Raw genomic sequence first — 23,321 nt, 5'->3', positions numbered from 1 at the left:
GTAGTTGAGATTACAACATATCTGATGGTGATGTGCAACGAGGCAAGCTCTCTGTACTCACACATCACAAAAAAGTGTAAATTCTACAGTCTTAACTGAAGATTGCTAAGGTTTGCTAGCCTGCATGGACCACCAGTATCATCTAAAGGAGAAAAAAGAAACAAATGTTTAAGTAATTGAGCATCCCACCCACGCTCCTGCCCATTAGTTCCACTCAGCCTGTACTAACGCTGCAGTTGTGCATCAGCAGCATGCCCCAACCATCTGGCTAGCCCCACAGACACATGTGGGCAGCTTATCTTCAAAGACCAATGCCAGCTTTAGCCACAGCCCTAACAGCTGTATCAAGCCAGAGAATGGAATATAGATCGCCCAAGTTCCTCTTCTTCCATAAAAGACCAAATGACCTGGGGTTGACAGTGTTATTTAAGATGAAGAATCTTGGTCAGATTTGCCTATATGTTCCCTGTGTCTTTGTAAAATGTGCTACAGGTGGTTGTAGTTAAAGAGCATCAAATATGGTGTGAATCTGCAGTATATATTAGCAGGTTAATATTTTTAACTTGCCTTGTGGAAATGAATAATACTCTATAGAATTAAAAAAAAAAAAAAAAAAAAAAGGGAAAATTACCCAATTAACAATTCACATCATCTTCAGCATTCTGTTCTCGGGAAGTACTACTGCAAGCTGTCTGAAACTCATTATTTAAGGAGTTGTCTCCTTAACCTCTTGCAAGTGTACTTTGAAAACATTTTATAAAAAATTTAGGACAGTGGGATAGAATATTTGTATTTCAAGTACCATGCATGTAGCCCATCCTCAACAATGCGAAATGTTGCATTGCTTCCTGTTTACCTGTTGTGAAGCTAATGTATACCAGAAAGGATAGAGTTACCTGAGCATCTGAATTCCTACAAGGAACTGACCTGCTGGCAGCGTTCTTCCTGATGCACCCCAGCATGCCACAATTCTCATGAAAATGTAGGGTATAGAGATGCTGAACACGTAATTACCAGTCACAGGTAATAAGGGCCACTAAGGAATAGTCATATTGGAAACAAAGGTAAAAATGCTCTCACTTTTTAAAGGAGAATCCCATTTACAAGCATGTGTATGACTGCAGCATCATATGGCCCTGAACAGCTCATAGTGCTGTGAGCTCACAGAGGTTTTACAACTACCTAGTCAGCCACCCTGCAGAACCCTATACCTGCAAATATATTTGTTCTCTGGACAAATGGTATTTCCAGTGACAAACTTACAAATATATCATTATACAGGCAAGCTCAGTCCCTGCAAATAGCCAAGAAAAACAAGATGAACATAGATAATACTTTGAAAAGAGTTTCTTTTCATCTTAACCCCTTCCTTTTTTTTCAAAGCTCCATTTTTAGTCATACACATGGCAACTACAGATATATGACCGTGTGTAAGGAAGATAAAGGGCAGGTAGAAAAAATTCCTCTGATCTTTTTTTTTTCCCTCCATCTGCATGGTGCCCTGGAAGAAGCAGATGAAATAAACAAAATACACAGATCCACATCCAGATTGTCTTTCCTCAGTCATGACTACCACCAGGCTCTTACTGGTGTTTCCCAAAGAAACCCTGAATAATCCACCCATCTACATCCAGGATCTCTACTCAGCTAACATTTTTTTTTTTTTTTTTAATTGAGGCTATACTCTCCCCCACACCATCAGTAACTAACCACAAGGCACTTCAAACAGCTTGTCCAACTGCACATTAACAGGCTATTAACCCTACACTTTCCCCAAGTATCACTTGTTTTCCCACCACTCCCAACCCACTTCATTATATAAGACCCTCCCTCTCCTTGTTAGCTTTGTAAAGATCAGGAACTGAACCCAGCTGCTTCTTGTTTCTGAGGTAATTGCCAACATTTCCACAGCTGCTTCAGGACTGGGTTGAGGTTTTAAGTGGCTGGCATGGTTTTTCTTTTTCCTTTGTGCTTCGTTTCTGACCTTGTATGCTGGTATCTACTGGCAAAGAGATGAGCACCTGATGAGCACCATGATGTGAAAGTGCCTTGGTCCTAAGCAAGATTTTGCACAAAGCAGGAAAGGATTCATCACATCTGCAGGAGAAAAGGTACAGGTTAAGGTTTTATTGTGAGGTGTATATGCTGACTTGTAATCAGACGCACAGGCCATGTTTCTTCAGCCAGTTAACTTGCAGGCATTTCAGCAGGCTTTTGGTCACCATCTGGAAACAGGAGAAGCAGTCAAACTTTACCTGAATTACACTGGGGAAATTGCTCCTTGATTATCAATGTGTACTGTGTGGTTTAAGTTGCATAAAATACACTAGAAGAATTGCATCAAAACTGCAAAGACAAGCAATCCAAAGATGGATTTAAAATTGCCTAATAGAGCTTCTAAGTGCATACTTGTTCTGGTGGTCTCTAGTGATTTATTGTTACATACTGTTTCTTTCTTTTTCTTCATCCTTGCTCAGAACACGCTAAAAAATACTTTAGTCTGTTTAGCATAAAATCTTGTTTCATGTCAGAACTTTAGAGACAAATTCTGGTGTTCCCAGAAATATTTAGTAATTTCTACTGTACGACTGTCTTTGCTCTTGTACTTTTCTTGCTTCTAAGAGCTACTTTACCACAGGACTCTCTGGCACTGCTGGAAAGTGCATCCCATGCACTAGAGGAAGGACAGGGTCCTGTGGATTAAAAATAAAGTCTGCAAATATAGATTGACTGCAACAGGAGGATTAAAGCTTCTAAATGATTCTGTATTAGAAATGGCTTGTGCTCTGCTGATTTAGAATACGGGCAGATCTGTTGTATGCCCCTGTATTTCAGCAGAAATCTTGGCTAGGACAAGGGATACTGCAGGCCAGGCTGTGTGAAGAAGCTTTGCTTACTCAGAACTGTGTGTACATCTGCAGCTGCTGTTTTTGTCTGTTTAGCCTTGTAAAAATAAAGATAAGTTAACCTTCATCTGCAGAGATGTGAAAGACCTTTCCTGAGTCTTTCGTTCTTGAAGTCTAGATGGCAGGGATGTCACAGGGTAAGAGCCACAGTCAGACAAAACTTTTGTCAAGTTTTTGCAAACTACAAGTGTGCAACTACTTGGCAAAGCTACAAGTGTGCCCAGTCATAGGTGCAGGCTGGTGTCTGCTGGGAAGGGGGAGAACCATGAAGAGCAATGATCCCGTGGTTCACTCGTCTGACACAGGGAGAATCAGCTGTGTACCTTTGTTAGTTCAGTTCTGACTCTCTTCTGTCCTTGTTATTAACAAAAAAAAAAAAAAAAAAAAAAAAAAAAAGCAGGGCATGTTTGATTGTTGGTGTTAACTGTAAGGGAAGCATGCCCTGAGAAGTGGTTTGAGGTTGAATACTTAAATAACGAGTAACCACGGATGGTTTTGGGAAAAACTGACATGCCATTCTCAGTCACAAATGCAAAGGCTCAGAGGAAGTCAGAAAGGTGCATTGAAGACCTGCTTGCCCCCTTTTGTGTGTTAACTGAAAGGTGTTTGGTATACTCGGTTTTTATGGCACTGACAGGATGAAGGTGGGCATGAGTTTAAATATCACAACAGGATCATCCGACTGCTGATTCTAGCAGTCTGAGAATAAACCCTGATAGAGGAGTGCAGTGAGTTTAGTGAGAAATTCTGGTAATAGGATGTGGATTTTTTTTCCTCTTTTAAAACATAAGTCTTTTGCCTTGTGATCTCTTTTTCCCCTTTTAATAGCTCTGTGTATTGGTTTGTCTGCTTTGGAAAACAGAAGGGTAAAATGCATGTTTGTAAATGTAATTTCTCTTAAATACTTCTATTGACTTTAAACTATTATTACCAATTTTCTATGCATGGGCTTCTATGGCCTTGTAAAGGAATATTTTCTGCAGATCCTTTACGTCTCAGTGGCTTGTGACTGTGCAATTTTGTTGTCTTTTCACAATAGAGCATGAAATTGATATTGAACTCCTGATATTTGCTGCACTGACTCATTGGTACCTTTTTGTACTGGAAGGTTTTCCAGGAACCATGCTTGTCTCAGTTTAAGCGTTTCTGGAAACGATAGCAACTACCTGATTTTTTTAATTGATCCAGAAATGGTCTGACTAGCATTGCTGGCTGGTGCCTTACCCAGTATTATTTGAGGGGAAAAAAGGACTTTATGTACTGTGTGGTTATAGGATGACATCTTTTTAACTTTCACATCCCTCACTGTTTTTTTCCCCTGCAGTAGCTGGGAGCATAATCTGGTAGTGTCTTAATCGCTGTCTGTGAGCGTGCTGCTCTAGGATACTTGAACAGATAAAGGAAAAATAATTCTACAGTGTGTGAATGGGTGTGTTCTGTCAAGTAAATCTGTGAAAAATGACATTCAATTTTAGGTAATTTAAAAATAGTTTCATAATTTATGTGTGTAATTTGGTGCAAAAAAAAAAAAAAGGTAATTTAATTTTATACATATGAAAAAATCTAAGTCACAGCATAATTTAGTGATGAAGTTTCCCTTCTATTTGATTATTTTTAAATACTCCAGCTACTTTCAGGTCTTAAAAGTTACTTTTCAAACAATGCTTCAACAGTCTAGGTTTATACTGTTTGAAACTTTACCTAATGAGTGTCAATATTAGAAAGAAGTAGTGATTATGTATTAGTTTTACTTATAAGCACAGGGTAAAGTAAATTCCTAGTGATATCTAGTGCAACTTGTCACTTAGTGTCCATGCATCTGTGTGAATCTCTCTGCTTGAAGTAAAAGGCTTTCATTCTCTAGACATATGCAAATTCACCACTGGGGAGAAAAGGGAATTAAACTCTAATACCAAAACATCAGTAGATATACTCTCAAGCACAGTGTACATCTGTCTACCAAGTAATTTTTAGGTAAATGCCTATTTGGGAATAATGCAGAAGAAGGTCTTTCAAAAAAAAACCCCTATGAACTGTGTGAATATACTCAGCCTCTCCTATTTTTGCAATAAATTGCTTCCATGTGTGTTGTACCATTTCTAGGTGGACCTCCTGAAGCTATTCCAGTATAATTCACTTCCAACTTATGTAATAGAGTAAAAATACCTCATTTGCTAGTATATGTCCAAACTGACCCAGAAATGCACATTCAGGACCACTTTATAAGGAAAACTTGGTTGAGCAAAGAGAAACAGATGTTTCCTGCCTAGTAGCATGGAGTGAGTTAGTGTGTTGGACGGACATCCAGGATTGCAGTTGCTAGGATATTCTCTCCAAGCAGCTTCAGGACTAAAGACTTTGGTTTTCAGCAGCTTTAGGAGGGGGCCAGCATCCACTGTAGGTGCAATTGCCAAAGCAGCATGTGAGAGGGGAGACCAGGATTACTAGGTCAGGAATCAGCAATAAGTGACTGAGTCCATGAAGGTTTGGTCTCAGTGTCAGTCCCTCAGGGTGCCCACCTCACCACACAGTGCTGTGGGCTCTCGGGTGGCACTGTAGCTTCAAACACAGTGGCTCAGGACTAAAGCACCACTTGTGGTGGTTCATCAGCTGCCAGTGCCCGAGTGAAGTTACTGTAGGCTGCCTTGCATGTTTCTCCCTGATTGGAGGCATGCTGAGAGTCTTCGAAAATCCAGACCAAGGCATTTTATGGCCACAGAAACAATAAAAGAAGATAAGGGTGTGGGGTGGAGAGGAAGAGTGTGTATGTAAATAATGCAAAGGCCTCCTGTTTCTCCAAAATGCAAGGCAGCTGTGGCTTCTTCTGTGGCTACATGTTTTTCTTGTGGATAATGGCTCCCCTTTGTAGATTACTTTTTTCCCCCCCGCCCAGGGACACTTTTGCTTCTTGTGGACTGCTGTTAATATCCCATTTTCCCAATTTCATTTTACAAGCTAGAATAAATGTCTGGAAACCAAGGTTCAAACCTTGTATACGTAGTCTAGGTTGAAATCAGGGTATCCCACTTGCACAGAGAGTGCTACACATGCCTGTCTATATGCCACCCCCTATGTATTCACTTGACAACTTTTTAGAATATTCGGTGTTCCTCAGGCAATACGGGCAAAGTTCATGAGGCAGCAAGACATGGAGCCATACATTTGTCTTGGACTGTCAAAAGGCTTGTGTTTCATGCCTACTTTTATGACTATTTCTGTATTTTGTTACATTAGTTATCTGAGAAAGGTATTTTTTTTTTTTTTTTAATTTAGCATCTGATTTACTACTTAACAAAGAAGCCTATGTAGCTTTGTTTTTTGTCACAGAGGGAGTTTTTACTCCAGATTATTTCTATGTCAGAATAGTGCAGAGGAGTGATGGGTTCAGAAGAGGTAAATCCAGAGTGACTGATGCAGTCTGGAGCTCTTTGCTGAAGGCATCATGCAGGAGGCTGGTTGCTGGAAATGGAAACATGAGTAGAGAGACAGTGGGCAGATCAGCACCCTATAATCACTGTTTGAGCTGATTTCTGGTGAGTTTCCGTCAATCTTCTGCTTCCACAATGTTTCCAAAGAGAGATTTTACAAAGTGAAACCAGAGGAGGAGGGCAGAGCAGAAGTCACCACCAAAAACCTACATGTGTGAGGGCTTTTATCCATTGATTAATGGTATGGCTTGTGATTACACTTTGAAAATAGTGACAAGAAAAACTGATACAGTGATTGTGTTACATGGTCTACATCCAGAATTGTCACCTACTTTGGCTTTTTAGTATTATTTTGCTAGGAAAAAAATTTGCTTATATAGAACATTGAGGCAATTATTATTTTCACTGATTTGTGGTTGTTTCTTTTTTTTAAAGAGTAGAGCAATAGGTACCTTTTATTGAAACTATGTTACATTGAAACTAAGTCTGACTTAGGAATAAAACTAGGGGGTTCTTTTTTATCTGTGAAGATTGGAGTGCATTTATCTGTGAAGATTGGATGACATTAGTCATCTACTGCATAAGGAAGAGGAAGTTGCAGTTGGGAGGTTGCTTAGTGAAATTAAGGAACTGGGAAAGTTATTTTTAGACTCAAGCTTTCTGTTTTTTCAATATTTTGTCTGGGCAAGAAGACTGGAAACGAATTGAACACTAGGGATTCATGAAGAGAAGAGGCTGCCTGTAACATCCTCATGGGACCGATGAAGTTTGTAAATTGCTGCCACTCATTTTACTTGCTTGAGTTTCCAGGGAAGGTCAATAGATGTGGAGGCACTTTTAATTGGCTGCAGCTCTCCACTGCTGTTACCCCCTCTGTTCATTTGACCTCAAGGTCTCCCACCCCTGTAGCAGGGAGTTGGTTCCCTCTGAGCTAGCTGATCCATGCAACTCCAGAACAGTGTTCTCTGGCAGATTTCTCTTTTCAACTATCATATAAAATAGATAGGAGCAGATGGGGCATCTTTCAGGTTATGGATTAAAAAGAGGCTGAGAGAGCAGATAGCAGAATATAGGAAGGTACAGACCTTTATTTCTAACCTCAGCTTTTCAGTTGTGCAGTGAGCAATTGGATCCAGTAGATACAGTGCTTAGTTTATAACAACAATAAGCTTGAAATTATACAAATAGAAGAAAACTTTTACAGCTAACTTATAGAGAAAAATAGAGGAAAGAATTGTTCTTTAACTTCCATTTCCAAACCTTAAACTATTACTGCAATTGCACAGGCACTGCTCTCAAAACAATCCAGTAAACAATTATGGTAGATCCATCTGAATCTGTTTTCTGCTTCTGATGTTCAAGTCAGTGACTGAAGACATTGGTAGCCTTTGTTAGAAAAAGCTTGTATTTTGTTCAAATGCACTATGCTTACTTCTCCAGGTTTCTTCCCAGGAATTTCTGTAATGCATAATCTCAAAAATGGTGTATTAGCTACCACTGTGACAGGTTGGTGGTGGCTCGTTTTCGAAAGCCACTCTCCAGCCACAACTGGGGATAACTCTGGTGCTCTCTGGCTATTCTCTGCTCCTGTTTCCTAGGGTGTGACAACTCTTCTGAATTTTAATTCCTGAAACTTCTTAAAGCATTTCTCACTTCTGTCCATAAGCCTGATGAGAAGGTGTTTCTAAAAAAAGGGCAGAATTAATTTATTGACTTAAATATTTAAGTGACTCTTTTACTAACTTGTTTCTGTTGGCATGACAAATATGTGCATAACTGCTAGGAAAAGTCCCCATCTGAACTGTCCTGGGTTGCCTGAGCCCCAGTGCACACAGAGGCTTGTATAATACTTCTCAGTGGACTGTGCAGCAGCTTTGTTAGAAGTTCATTGACACTGGGCTGGATATGTGTCATCCGCCTCGATGTCCGAAAAGACACTTTAGGCTGTCAGTATGGCTGCTGCTGTTTTTGTGGAGGTAAGGATACAAGCTGATTCCACTTAAAACTGCTGGCAGTGAGCATGAGGGTCCATGGGAATGCGGTGAAGGAGTCGCTTAGAACACAGTTCAGCTTCATGTGGCAGCTGCTGTCCAGTCCTTCCCACACAGGCTGGGCACGTGGGGGTGGCGCTAGGCAATACCTGAACCCAGCACACATAGATCCAGCAGCTTGTGAGAGCATGACAAACACGGTGGTGGGAGGAGGAAAGGGCTGTCTAGCAGAACTTTTGCTGTTAAAAAGGTATTGGTGAGGGAAATGAAAGTTTTGTATTACACAGGTTACATGAAATCATTACGTCCCATGCACCATCTGTGTTATTCATCTCTCGAGCCATTGGTGTTCTGGTCACTTAACATGGTATTAATGCTGCATTAATAAGGAACAGCTTAAACATAAAAGAGAGAGCATTATATTTATGGCAGTTGTATAAAGTCCTTCAACAGATTACTGCAGTTAAAGGAAAGTTATTGCCACTTAATCTAGTCACAAAACTATAGTAATTCTTAGATTTATCATAATTATGATGACATTGAGTCATTTCTGTTTGTTCTTGTTTCCCTGCAAATGAAATTGAAGTATACCTTACAAAGATGGCATATCTAGCTGCATGAATTCCAGGTGCATGAATTCTGTTTGTCTGCTAATCCCTTGCTGGCTCTGGACTTTTTTGGCAGCTAAACATTTCCTGGGGTGCACTGTAATAACAGGCAGCTGTCCTGTCAGCTCCACTGAAAAAGGAGATAATCTGGCAGACAGCATTTGCTTTTCCCCAGACCCATTTCTTACAGTTCCCTAAACTGATTCAAGTAACTGCTCTTGGTTGATGATGTAGTTTGTGTAGAACAAGGATAGATTTCTTGGGAACAAAAGTAAAAATTAACTGCTGCAGAGAAGGCATTGTGCAGTAGTTTCCAATCAAAACACTTGTAAGGAGTTGATGTGTTTGTATGGAGCAATGGCTATTTCAATACAGCTGAATATTCCCACAGACTTTAATCTGCAAGAAAGCTCCGTGCAGCGATGAACAGCCCCTTCTGGATTCTGGATTTTCGTCTCTGTCCCAGTTGTCTTGTCAACCTGGGGATTTAAACTAAAAGGCATATCTAATGAGGTGTTGCGTTTTCTGGGTAACATTTGACTTAGTGTCTTGCTGAAGTCTTTGGTCTCACCTCTGAGAGGCTGAACATCCTCAGCCACCCCTGAGAGAATTCAGCTTTTTGAGTCTGCAATGGAAGTCAAAGTTAATGCCCGCAGTGGCATTGAGCACTGTGCTGGGACATATTTCACGTGCCAGCATTCTGGGTTGAGCACCCCTGCTTGAAGCACTCATGTGAAGTAGGAGGTGCCTAAGGATAATTAGGCTAATTAGGGCAGTTTAATGCTTTGATATGTCTAGACAATGTGTTATGAGGAGATAGTTTTTAGAAAGGCTCAATACTCTGAAGTTAGCCATTCTGGGATTGATGTTCCATGGAATCAGTCCTTCAATTTATGGGTGCTAAGTGGCTAATCCTGACCACAAAAATTCTTCCCAAGTAAATATTTTCATTAAAAAAACAGTCTTCCTTTTTTTATTTTCCCTTGCAGACATGAACAAGTCTTCTAAGGGAAGTAATTACGATTTATTTGCAAAGCATATTTCCACATCCCAGTCCATCTAGCTGTTATGTTTCTCTCTAAATATAACTATATTCTTTTGCACTGAAGTTGAATTATCCCCTGGGCTGGTAACCTTTGGAAAGTTATATGTGAATCCAGGTTATCTCCAGAGCTGCAGCATAACAGCTGCATTCTTAGGTCTGTACATGGATAAACTGTTGCTTTGAGTAATCTTGGGTCACTGGGATGGAAACCATGTGATGAACTGTTGCTCAGTGTTTATTCTTTTATCAGCTCTTTGATGCTTGCACTTTTATCCATTTACTGCTCTTCTCTAAGTGTGAAGGGTAGGGTGGTGTTCGGTGTTGTTGTAACCTTCTGTTGTGTGGTACCTGAAATCAGTAAAGCAGTGGTGTTATCCCTGTGGCTGTTCAGTAGGAACACAGTTCTGTCCTTTGGAAATGAAGAACTATCTTGATATAAAACTAAGTGGTGCTCAAGGTTTAAAAAATAAACACCTTGTAAGCATACGTGTGGGCATTATATGATTCCTAAGGGGAAGAGGGAGGGATTTCAGCCAGAAATTTTCAGTTTCTGAAAAACTGTGGAGAAGGGAAGCACAGCTGACTTGCCAGCTACTGAAGTCCTTGAAGTTGATTTAATCCTGATGTCAGGCACTCTTTCCAACATGGGCAAACAGCCCATAATGTAAACTCTGGGGATGAAACTGAATTTGGTGGTCACTTGCATGTCTTGAGGCATGAAAGCAAACTTGTGGTTAAAGCATCTGTCAGGGGATTAGGAAGGTCTAAAGTTGAAAGCAATGATCTTCTAGGAAAACATAACAAGCATCCTCTCAGCAGAAAGTGCGTATGCTGCTCTGCTGAGCCCTGGCTGTGCACACAATCCCCTTACACTGAGTCACCCTTGGGGACTCTCTGGGCTTCTATGCTGCACTACCAATTTATGCCACCGAAAGGCACAGTCCATGGCCTGCTAATAAGTGTGGCAAGGGCTGGGGGCAGGTTTCATCTTTCTGATAGCTCTGTACCAGGCCACCCTTGCTAACAGTATCCTCATTTGATGAGAGACTGAAAGACAACATAACTCATTCTTGGATAGGAAAGGGGGTAGTGTCTTCTTGTTGCTCTCAAAGCAAGGGATATATTGCCTCCTTCCATCATGCAGACAACTTTTGAACTCTGCTCGTAATTCTGCCCAAACTGGCTCAAATGTGAAGTTGAAATTCACTTTTTTTGAGTGCTTCTTTCCATTTTGTTTTATCAATCTCTTGGAGGAACTGAAAAACAACTTAGGGAAAATTTTACCTGAAAGTTTCAGAAATTTGGTCTCTCTATGAAATGAAGCCAAGAAGATTCCAGATACCTCAAACTTGCATGTAAAAAACTTCCTTAATAACATGGGCTAAAACCTCTCAGTGCTTCAATCTTGCTTCTGCATGAATCTGAGTTCTCTGGTCTTCAAATGTACAGTTCAAGATCCTTGGAAACCTCTCAGTGAAATGTGTGATGCTTCTGTTACAATCTCCAATATTTGTGAGACAAGCAGGGGAGCAGGTTACGTGGAATTCTTGGGTCTTTCTCCTCAGGAGAGTAACTGACACTAGTGGTGGCAGTGGGTTTGAGACAGAAATACAGAATAAGGATTTCCTTGCTTCTTAATTTCTTGTGGCTATTCATGCAGAGATGCTGGTCAAAATCTACTTCTGATTTTTAAAATTTTCTTCAACTCACCATCAAGACTCTATATGGTTGTTAATTTGTTGATACCATGTTGAATGGCTCTTAGGAATTCATGAAAAAAAATTTGTTTGCACAACTACTAGCGGAATTGTTAGATCCATAAAAATCCAAATGCTCTAAAGTTCATGGATCTTGTTTCAAATAACCCAGCCAAGCTTCATTAGAAGAAATTTCCTTTTATCCATTATGTTTTCCGGACTATCCACTTAAAACATATGTAATGCTGTGATTCCTCAGTGTGCTTTCCCTAGATGAAATTCAAATATTTTGATATCAGTTGGGTGTGAACGCCAAAAGAGAAAGCTGAGATAAAAATAATTGGCTGCAGCTACTGTGAAGGTTTGTTACAGAGTGGAGCTTTCTGTGGTGTATCAGAATATTGCATGAGCATTGTGAACAGTTGTGATACTGCTAACATAAAGCTTTCCCTTTAAATCAAACTACTGAAATTGAAATTCAGCCAGAACAGAACCTAGCTCAGTGCCCTGAACACCAGTGGGTCACAGCCTCCAGCAATCAAAGGGTTATTTTCAGTCCAAAGGCAGCACCTTCAGCAGCAGTGCCGCAAGCCGTTGCACTGGGTGACTTGGTGCTAGTACCCAGGGAAGGAGGCTTATCCAGGGAAATGTGGTGTTTGGCAGTGCCCACACGCCTGCAGCAGCCTGCTCAGCTTGCGGGTGCCGAGATCATTATGTCAACAGGCCTGAAATTCTGGGGGGCAGCACTTGCTGGTGGTCTCTCTTGAACTGACTACTCTGCATGTTTCCAGATGTTAGTTGTATTAGAAACAATTGAAAATTTACTGATGCCTTCCATATATTGCTTATCCATGTAAGACATGGTTTTGGTTGCCAAAACGATGTACTGGGATCACGACTAAATAGAGATGTGCAAATGGGATGTGAGAACTCCATAAAACAGGTTCTTTTAAATGAAGATGTTGTTTAAACAATATGTAATGTTGGAGAATAGCCATATTATAACATAAACTGGGCTTAATGGAATGTAGTGCAGGAATGGTGGTGAATAATATCTAGATTCAGTTGGTTGGCCATCGGTGTTTGCTGTTACTGGCTCTCACTGATTTTTAGGAGCCAACTCTGTGGATTACCCAGTTACAGAACTGCTCAAATGCCCTTTTGGTTAAAAATGCTACTTCTGCAAATGTTTTCCCTAATGCACAATGCATTTTGTCTTCTTACAATAAACAACACATTTGTATTTTTCTGTTTTCTGGGCTTTTGCAAATCATAAAGACTGCAGCACGTGCTGGAATTTGCAAAATTATCCTGTGTTCTCATTCAAGCCCACTTAAAAGAAGAAAACACAGACCTGCCCCTTTCTAACAGGTTCAAAGATCCCTTATGCCTGGATTTAGGTTTCTGCTTTTTTGAAGAAGAGGCCTTTGAAGGTTTTTTAGGTCTTAGTTCTTGTGTGAGCATTCTACAGTTTTCAGAATGGTTGGCCAGGTCATTTAAATTGCCACTATCTAAATCGCCATTTGCCAGTTGATGGAAGCCAGAAATAACACTTTGCTGAGTGAAGCTGCTGGGTAGATGCTTCACAGAAGTAACTGATTGATTTCAGTTCTCTTGCTATGCCTCTGCAATTCACTGGTTTCAGTATCAAAAGAAGTATGAAGATGCCAAACCCAATTTATCTGCCTGTGTGACTGCAAATACATACAGCTGTCTGGTATCTGACGCTGGGACCTCAAAGCCAGCAGTTTAAGAAGGGCAGTGACAAAATGAGTATGTTGCAAGACAACGATGGGCCTTCCAACTGATTTAAGTCCTTTACGCCTGCACTTTTCAATAAGGACAAGGGAATGCATAATAAGAAATATTGTCGAGTGAAGCTTTGTGCAGGATGGATTTATTCTCTGCATTGCTCCATAGTTAACTCTCCAAATGCATGAATTATACTGACTGAAAGTGGTCAGAGGAGTTTTCCTCCACCACAGAATTAAGGACAAGCTAGATCTATGCAGTACCACGTCTGATACTTGCAAATGTTCAAAATGGTTAGAAGTAGACTTTGCGCAAACCCGAGGTGCTCTATAGCAAGCTGACTGCACCATTTATCTGAACTTCCCTGCACAGATAAGGCTTGTGATCTCTGATTGCAGCTTCTGAAAGCCAACTGTGTTCAAACAAACGCACCGCAAACCAGTTTGGGCTCATCTGGCTGATGCTGATGGAGCTCTGTGTGGAGAGTTGATAAGATATGTCAGTCTCTTATCTCCCTGCTTTATATCTGAAAGAAACATGTGGTGAAGAGTGCTTGCATGGCTATGGAGAGCATTTGATTTTCCCTGGCGCTTCACAGCAAGAGTAAAAGGGTGTAGAGGTGTTTCACACCCTCTCAGCTCTGCTGCCAAAGGCCCCCAAGAGGCCATAAATAGGTGAACTTGCCTGAGACAGCCCTGGACACAGCACTGAGGTAGAAATCTTGTGGTTTTGTGTAGGTTTTTACAGGTTGGGACTCATGTTTCAGATGAGTATTCTGCACAGCAATAATAATGCTGTGCCCCACAATGACCTGAGGTTACTGACAAGTCAATTAAGGAGTATAAAAATCACACGTGTAACTTGACTAGATCACTCCACCAACAGAGCAGAAGCCGAGATCTGGATCTGAATGTAGGAACTGTCACGTCAGTGTTGGTTACACTACTGACTTGGCTGAATTGCCACCTTTATTAAGTGTATGTGATATATGGCTTGTATGCATGTATATGTTACTGAGGAGAAAGTGGAAAGAATGAACTGCATTGCCATTGCAAGTAATTTTTCTGGTAGGACTGATACTATCTCCTGAAATCTGGGGTCTAAAAAACAGTGCATATTGTATCAACATTTAGACTAACAAGTAATTTTGCTGCTACTATGAAATCTGACTATTAGTATCAAGTCTGAAAATTATACTGAACTATGTACTAAATAATATCTATTCCCTAATGATGAATTCATTTTCAGTTAATAACAAGTCTTTGTGAAGTATAATGAAAAATACAGTGCCATGCATAGTAAACTGGCCTCTGTTTTCTTTGACAGCATGCCAGTTTCTCAGCTGCAGCACTACTCTACTATTCATCTCCATAAAGGGCTTTTTTGAAAGCATTATTAAACAGCAGGAAGGAATGGTGTATGACAGCTTCATTAGTCACCGGGAGCCAAACCTGGCCACTTTCTGCTGGGAAATATTAGCACAATCCAAAACATCTCTGTGTTGATGGCATCCAAACATTTTTTTTCCCCAAATTTTTGGAGTGTGGCCAAATCTTGGTTTGAAGATCCCAGAATGGCAGCTGTACTATTAATTCCACTTTAGGTGAAGTTTGTCTTTTTCTGTGAGTAAAACATGGATTTCTCTGTCTTAAAGTCCAGAAATATTTGCAGGAGACTCTTCAATCTGAAACACACAGACAAAGAAATTCTCTCCAAGTGCACAATGTGATCTTGCTAAAGCTGCAGATGCCTCAGTACCATAACTGCAAGCAATCCCCTTTGGTACCAGACACAATGCTTGATCATTTTGCATGTTTCTGTGCAGGGTTTGGTAGAGGTGCATCCAGCTGGCAGGGTGCTCTGACATGTTAAAGATGCTCACAGTTCCACCGAGATCAGTAAATGTGAGGTTCTGAGCTAATAGGTTTTCAGGTTCTATTTGTTAGCCTAACTGTATTTAAAGTGAGACCCTTCTGCATCTTGATCAACAAAAGTCCAAGCTACAGGATAAACATCAAGGATAAAAATCAAGTTCCTGCATGCATCTGTTGCATGGTTTATTGCTCTTTTGAAAACATAACACATGATTTGTAAAGTGAATTACCTGTCTAAGAAAACTAAAATGAGCAAAGCCTGCAAAAATCATGTTAAATGCTTTAGCTAGCTTTGATTCCAAGAAAACACCACCTAAAAGTCAGTTCTTTCTTCAGCAAAGCCTCAGTACTGGAGAAGTCCAGGCAATTGATGGAACTCGTATTAAAAACAGTGTATACAAAGAAGTATTTTATGGTCCAGCTGTTCTTAATTTCTTGTATATTTGTAAAAATAAAATTAGCCCTTAATACATAGTTATTTATACTTTCCTACCCACCTGGAACTTTCTGTGAATATTTTACAGGTAACACCATTCATAATTAACAGTAAGCCAACAAATGCCTGGTGCTTGAGTGATGACTTAATGTACACTTGCAAGCTTAGCCAAGACCTGGTGTGACCAAGCCAAATGCAGGAGGGGACGCTGTGCAAGAGTGTGTCTGCCTGCTATTGGAAATCTGGATTTTTTTCTATGTCAGCTGGTGTGACCACCCCATGTGGACTGCTCTGTGGGCTTGAGCCCAAGCAGCAGACTTGGCTCAGAGTCCCTGGAGGCTGCAGCTCTTGCTGAGCTGCTCTTGCAGTGTGTAGCAGGTCATTGTACTTGCACAAGCCTGCAGTCGTCAGCTTTGGTGTCTCCTACTGCCAGTAACAGCTGAGACCTTTCAACACAGAGATCACAGGAGGCGATTCTCTTCCAAACTGTTTTTTTAAAACATAGAGTATTTGGTGTGAGAGTCAGTTCTCATGATTCTTGGGGGCTCTTCCTTGTTCGAGCTATCTCAGTGACAGCCTTGAAGTTAATGTGCGTTGGCCCACAAGCCTTGTAAGGGGTTTACTGGTAACAATAGCCGCAAAGCCACAACTGAAGAGCTGTGTGCTTAATCTACAGGATTAACACAAACAAGATGTCCTTGAGCAGGATAGGTTTACAGCAGTCTAGCAGGAGTCATTTTCTCCGAGAACAGAAAACAAAACCTTAGTAGGCAGTGCCCGGGGAGACGGGAGCAGAGCAGACCCCCAGGGTGACTGTCAGCAATGGGCTACCGGCTCTCCCCGCTGCTAGCCCACACGAGCTGCTCTCCAGCTCGGTAGTGTGTTTCTGTGCCTGTGTGATCCTCTGCTGGTGAAGCTGTTTCCAGCTCTCTGCAAGCTAGAGCCATTGCTGCAAAGAGCTTTTAACGCGGTTTGCCCTGGTGCTCTGAGGTGCTGGCGAGCAGATCTTGGGCATGAACTACAAGACATCTGAGCTCATATGTGTCCTTTCTGACCTCTCCTGGTGCATGAAAGCCAACCCTTGTTCAAAGATAGGATTTGCTGGTAGTGGAAATAATCCTCTGCTACCAGGGGCCTGGAGAAAAGGATGATGTCCATTTGTGAATGGCAGCTGTCTAACTCCATCTCCCACCGCAGCTTCCAGTCCTACTCCAGAAATAACAACATATTTTGTCCCACACCTTTGTATTTGTCTCTCAGTTAACGACTCTGCAGTTCATTTTGGTTCAGTGGACTTTTGTTTGTGAATCTGTTCTCTTTGCCTTGGCCCACCTGGTCTTGCTGTTGGACCTCACGGAAAGCCCTCCGTAAACTTAACAGGGAGCCAAGGAGAAAAATGTTTCACATTTTTACTGTTCTCAAAACTACCAGTTGGAGTGAATTTATCTAAAAACAGGTTTAATCCTCTTCTAGTCCTCAGTGCAAAGGATACCATCTCTTGTTGATGATATTCCTTGAATCTTAGTGATCCTGATTTAGACTTTTAAGATGGTCTCTGCATCCAAGAAGACTAGAAGTTCCCTATGAAAATTGGATTTTTTTTTTAAGGTAAAAGAGAATCCCTAACGTGCACAAATGAAAAAAAAATCATGCTCTCAAAAAAAAAAAAACATATGAACTTGAATTTTATAATCATTCTTTACCAGTTGGAGGAACTATGCTTACTAAGAAACACAGTATTTACTGGGATAGCATGGGCTTACACCAGCTTCCCTGGTAGCTGATTTCTACAAGAATGCAAAATGCAATCCTAGCCCAGAAGTTTTAATGGACTCTGTGTCTGTGTGCTGCAGCTTTGCAGGTGTGATGGATAAATTAAGTTTCACAGCACTCCCTTGAGATGGTGCCCAGAGTAAGAATCTGGGCCTGGAGATCTGAAGCTAAATCCCTTTGAATAATTTTAAAAACAAATTGGTGGCACTCTAGTGAATAGTGAAGTGAAGCAGAGGAGGAAGGGGGTGTAGGGATGCTGCTCTCCAAGCAGGGCTGAATCAGAGGGTTAAGGAAGGCATAACAATAAGGAATGGAAAGACTTAAGAGTCTGAGTTAACAGGTGACTTCTGTGAAGGTAGGGAAAAGATTATTTGCTATTGTAATGCTAGGAACAGATTGATCGCTTCCTAATGCTGAGTATAAAGGTAGATGGAGGAGTGGTGGGTGAAGAAAGCAAGTAAAAAGGCAGGGTTACATCTTCCTCTTTCAGAAACTGTTTGTCAAATAAATTAGAGGAATTTCTACACTCTTCTGAAAATACTTCTAGCCTTAAATACAATAAAGATAGCTACTTTGTACTGTGAAATAGTGCATTACAAAATAATTTCAGTTTCTCTCATGCCTTTTATTGCCCTTGCATTTACAGCTCTCTGTACAAAATAGGTACTACCTACCTGTGTCAGCTGAGTCTCAAGCAACAGCAGTATAAAAATTGCTTGTGAAAAATGTGCTGACCCTGGAGAGTACCAGAATATTTCACCAGCAAGACCTCAACAGGCAGAGATGAAGCTCTCCTTAACCAGAGTAGAAAGACCATATATTAGATCAATTATAAGAAATAGTTATAAGAAATGAAATAATGCTAGAAACACTGGTCAAGAAGGATCCTGCTTCATTACAGATATCAGGCAATAAGACTTCTGACCTGGGCTTATAGAAGAGAGTGAAAATCTTTTGGTTATTCTGAGAAAGATTCTTACCATAGTCTCTGGGAGTATCTAGGTTGTTTGAATTCTGAATAATTTCTGGTTAACAAATTTCCTGATTTTGGCAGTCTTGACTTATTAACATGTAATGCATTACCCGACACACTGACCTGTTAACTAGTCTTCTATCTAAGATTCCATAAATACTTCTGCACTTTCATTTTGTGACATCTATGAATGATTTTGGCGCACACTAATTCTTAAAAGAAGCATTTTGACTCTGGAAAAGAAAGCAAGCCACTTTGAAGGTCTGTCATCCCCTCACTTTATTTAAGAACCACTCGGCACAGATGTGACTGTCAGCATTTTACCCAGGTTGTGGGTTCACTCTGTTGTGCCTGGTTTGGACACAGTTGGCTCAGAGCCAGCCTCAGGCACTATCGCATCTCTTTGCACAGATGAAAATGATAGTGAGACACTGAAGTAGATATGCAAGAGAGCAACACTTCTCCAGCGTGACCAACCGTGCTTTTGGGCTTCTAAGGCTGGATGGACTAGAGAGTGCCCTGTGTTGTCAGCTGGCAGTTTTGAGTCCCTTTCCAATACCCATATTACACAGATATTTTCCAGTATGTGGAGCAGAAAAGTTAATAATTTCTGAGTGATTTCTTCTCTATCATTTGTGAAGTTAACCAAGTCTGCAGTGGCATCCATTTATTTTGAGAAGGCTTAGGAGGAGACTGAGGCCAGTACAAGTAGCATTCATTTAATAGACTAGAAAATGAAGACTCAAGTGCAACACATCGAAGACTTTGCTTCCATTAAGCTGTGCCAGTGCTTCGCATGATCTTTTTTGACTGGAGAATGATGAGTACATGATTTGAAGTGTAGGCCCAATATCTACATAAAGGAGTAAGTTCTCCAAGGCAGAAATGGCTTCATAAGCCAACATGACCTCTCAAATGAGACTACAGGGCTACTGTGCGAATGGGTGCCATCCATCTGCTACTCAGCTGGCAAAGGCTGATTGTGTTTCAGAAGCTGAATGTTCTTCCCATGCAGTTAATTTCTTCCCTGGCAGAAAATGCTGATGTAGAGTTTGATTTTAAACAATGGGAAGAATAATGGGAACTACAAAACAGTCCAAGGAACTTCAGTTTCTTTCACTTGGCTCAGTTCCTGTCGTCAGGCATTGCACTGCAAGAAAAAAAGCCATCCTGGTAGAGTTCAGGAGATACCCTGCCTGAGGGTTTTTCAAAGGCTGTCTGAGAGGTAGCTTGTGATGGCACCAAACCAGTGCTGCAAAGAAAGAAATCCTTCCCTGAAATGGTAATAAGCTGCTCTGCTTGTAAGAGGTTTCCTCCCTTCTGGCCTGGGAATGACTAGTCAGTAACTGAAGGGATGAGGTGGTGGGGTCTGTATGATCAGCTAAGGACTTGGGGCAGCCTTGTGCAGCTCCAGGATGGTTGAAGGCTCTGTGCTTCCCACTGCAGTCTCGCTGACCAAAGGGCCTTCCTGAGCTCCACGTGTCCAATGTATTGAATCACTAAAATGCACATGATCTAATCAAGCACTTTTAAATTTCTTTTTTGACAAAGATACCTACACCTTTGTGTCTATCTCCCTATTCTTACACTTTACATTTTAGATATTTATTGTACAGTTTAAGTATTTGCTTTAAAGAAAATGTAATTCAATGTCTCCCCAAAGATTTGCTGTTCCCCATAAACATTGCCTGGAAACATCTGTTTCCCTCATATGGATCTCATAATTTGTGCTTTGGATTTCATCCAGTGCTCTCTGGAAAGCTGATGCCTTCCAGAGACAGAAACCTGATTATGAGAAGCCTCATGGGCAATGGTGAGTGCCTTTGTTGCAACTGATTTTGAAGAGACAGAGAGAAACAGAGATGGGAGAAGCGGTTTTTATGAGACCTTTTTCTTTATAGGGACGTGTCATGCACTCTTGTAGTCCTTCCAGGGAGATGCAGAGTAGCCTCTGCCCGAGTCTGCCTCTCTGTGTTTTTGACCCCGTACCAACTCCTCCCATACCTGATGGACACAGGGGTCTTGAAGATAACAGTGTTCTTGAGGTTTCACCAAAGTAGGTTAGTGGAAGAGGAAAAGGACAATTTTCTTCAAGTGCTCTGACTGCAGCACTACATTGTTAGGCTTCAGAAAATCCATGCAAAAAGAATTTGCAAAGAATATGAGAATTAAATAAGCTTTAACTAGTCACAAAACACAAGTAAATACACCAGACTCTCAGTTTCAACATTGATAAAAATAATTGAAAATATAGCACCTACAGACTCCAAACATCTTGAAGAACATGTGCTGTGTCCTGTACTGAACAGGAGCTTTGCAGACAGCAACATGTAGAACTGGGTCTCTTCTTCACCTTTCTCCCTCCCTCCATGGCAGTGGAAGATGGTCCATTCTACAGAACAGCAGTCCAGGAGTCTGAGAAGGTGGTGGAAAAAGCCTTGCCCTTTGACCTGCTTTGGCTTGCACCGACTGATGGTAAAAGGAAGGATAATGTGTTCATTACCAGCCTATGCACTTCCTGGTGTTCAAATGCTCTTTGGCATTTTTTAGGGCTCGTCCTTGTGGAGAATGAGAACGACTTAGCTTAAAATAAAACAGCTGGAGAAAAGAAGTGGCAAAAAATGGTGATGGGAGAAACTTGCCAGAAGAGGCAAGAATTCAAAATTCCTTTTCTCTGTTCGGTGTACGAATCCTGTCCACCTAGCCATTTGTCTTTGAGAACAAGCCTGAGGAGGAGGTGGCAGTTGTTATATACAGGTCTAATGATCAGAGAGTTTGCCCAGGGATGCAGTGTTCAGATATGTCCTCAGCCTGAAGCGCCCACGATCCCTCATCTCCTACTTCCTCCCACCCCCAGGACAGTGCAGTTCAGCATTTGCGTCTGAATGGAACCGTTTTGCACTACTGTGATTAAAATCTGCATAACAACGTTGGTTGGGCCAAGTTTGCAGTCAGTCAAGAATTTTATTGGATTCAGCTCTACATTTAGCTTTGCTCCAGAGCTAGCCATGGAATTCTGGATAAATAACCAATCTGTGCTGTATTGTATTGACCTCCTAAACATGTCACAAGACTTAGGAGTTAAGTCTGTGGGAGCAGGAACTTCCCTTGTGTTTCATGCAATGCCAAGTTCTTTGACTAACATTAAGAAATGGTCCAAGATTACCATTGTCTCTGCACAGGCAAGTTTTTACCTCTGCTTGGAAGAGCACTGTGGGTCCACCAGGCTGTACATTTGCTTGTGACATACTACACTTCTTGGCTTTTGGTAGCTGCCCACACCCTTCCCTTGTGTTTGTTGTAATCGGTTACATCTGTCAGTTTGTTTTTGTGCACATACTGACCTCAAATAGGAACAGGAAAATGTCTCTTTGGGAATAGCTGTGATGAGGTACATATCCTTTGTATCGGTGCTCATGATCCCTGGTTGTTTGGTTTGGGCTCACCTCTCTGTACGCATATTTGGTTTTGCCAGGCCTCTGGAATTTTCTTCTATTTTGCCCAAAGCAACTCTTAAGGAGGGGCTTTCCTTCTTGAGCAGTGAATTTTGGATACTCCCATGTGCTTGCTATGTCCAAATAGCATTACACACGTGCAGCTACATGAATTGTTCACTTAAAATTGCTGGGACTGGGGCTTTGGTACCGGGCAGATCAGGACCATGGTGAATGTATGCATTGCATCTTGATTATGTGAAAGCAACGGCTTCATTATTCCGACACCTTTAAAAACTTGCTTTTATTGTAGTTCCTTCTTTCTAATCCTTCAGCCTGTGGTCTCCTTACAGCTGAGGAAACCTCTACCTTCTTGCCTCTTGCCACCCTGCAAGAATCCTGATGCAAAAGGATGGTTAAATGCTAAACTATGTGCTGCTCTCGCTCCATCTCTTGGTGTTGCAGAGATGCCCCAGAAGACTGAGCCTGGGTCTGGGCCACCAAGCAGTCCCCAGATGAACAATGTAACCCTGCAAATATGAGTTGCTCAGTGTTCTCCTGGCTCTGACTTTGCTCCAGAGGAATGGAGCTGCCAAATTCTAGTCAGAGAGTGGAGAGTCAGTATTTATGGGATCTGAGCATTATTCATGTCACAGGAAGAAAAATAGGGTAGATTATGGTCACCAATCCATTTGTGTTCGACAGACGCACAAGAAGCATCATTAGAGTTTGAGTCCAGCAAAGACCTAGTTTGTTTACAGCATAGATCAGGGTTTTTCATTCCTGAGGAAGAGGTGTCTCTTGGTTCTGAGTCAAATGGTACACTTAGGACAGAAAGGAAAAACCAGAAAATGTGAGTACAGCTTGCAGTCTGCTTCTTCAAAATACAAGCTGTGCTGAGGTAAAACATTTCCTGGGATAGCAGCCATCTCTGGGTGGGGTTGTTTTGGAGGAGGGAGTTCAAGTAGGCACGGACATGAGTGAGGAAACTGCTGCAGTTTTCCTGAAAGTGGAATGATGTTTTTAAAATTCCTATCCACCCTCAGAACTTGGGGTTTGCTGTCTGTCTCTGTTAGGCAAGCACGTCTCAACTTAAAACCTAGCATGAATTTCATGTTCAGATGGCCTGCTGGCTGTACTGAACATCAGCAAAATGCTGGGTTTGGACCTTGCATCTGTCTCTTCAAGAGCCTGGTCCTTTCCTCACCACAATCCAGCCCGAAGTCTGCCGCTGGGAGAGAGGGGGCTCTGTGTTTGCGATTGAGCGATGTGGCTGGGTTTGGGAAAGCCCAGTGTGTGACCCCTCAGACCCTCCCCAGCCCTCTGCTTGCTCACCGACCCTGCCTATCCTTTATTTGTTTGTTGTGTTCTTTATATTTATCGTCATCTTTCCCAGAGCTGAGG

The 23,321-nt window shown here is 41.4% G+C and overlaps 1 long non-coding RNA gene across 1 annotated transcript; it reads left to right on the top strand.

Moving 5' to 3' along the window:
• The first annotated feature begins 1,950 nt into the window (after window positions 1–1,950).
• LOC137472064 (uncharacterized) lies at window positions 1,951–16,406 on the top strand. Its single transcript, XR_010998001.1, has 2 exons — window positions 1,951–2,111; window positions 12,954–16,406. It is a non-coding gene; the product is annotated as an uncharacterized lncRNA (long non-coding RNA).
• Window positions 16,407–23,321: the final 6,915 nt, after the last annotated feature.

This window comes from Anomalospiza imberbis, chromosome 4 (genome assembly GCF_031753505.1).
Source record: "Anomalospiza imberbis isolate Cuckoo-Finch-1a 21T00152 chromosome 4, ASM3175350v1, whole genome shotgun sequence".
NCBI lineage: Eukaryota > Metazoa > Chordata > Aves > Passeriformes > Viduidae > Anomalospiza > Anomalospiza imberbis.
Note: the sequence above shows the minus strand (reverse complement) of the source record. Positions and strands in the feature narration are given on the sequence as shown.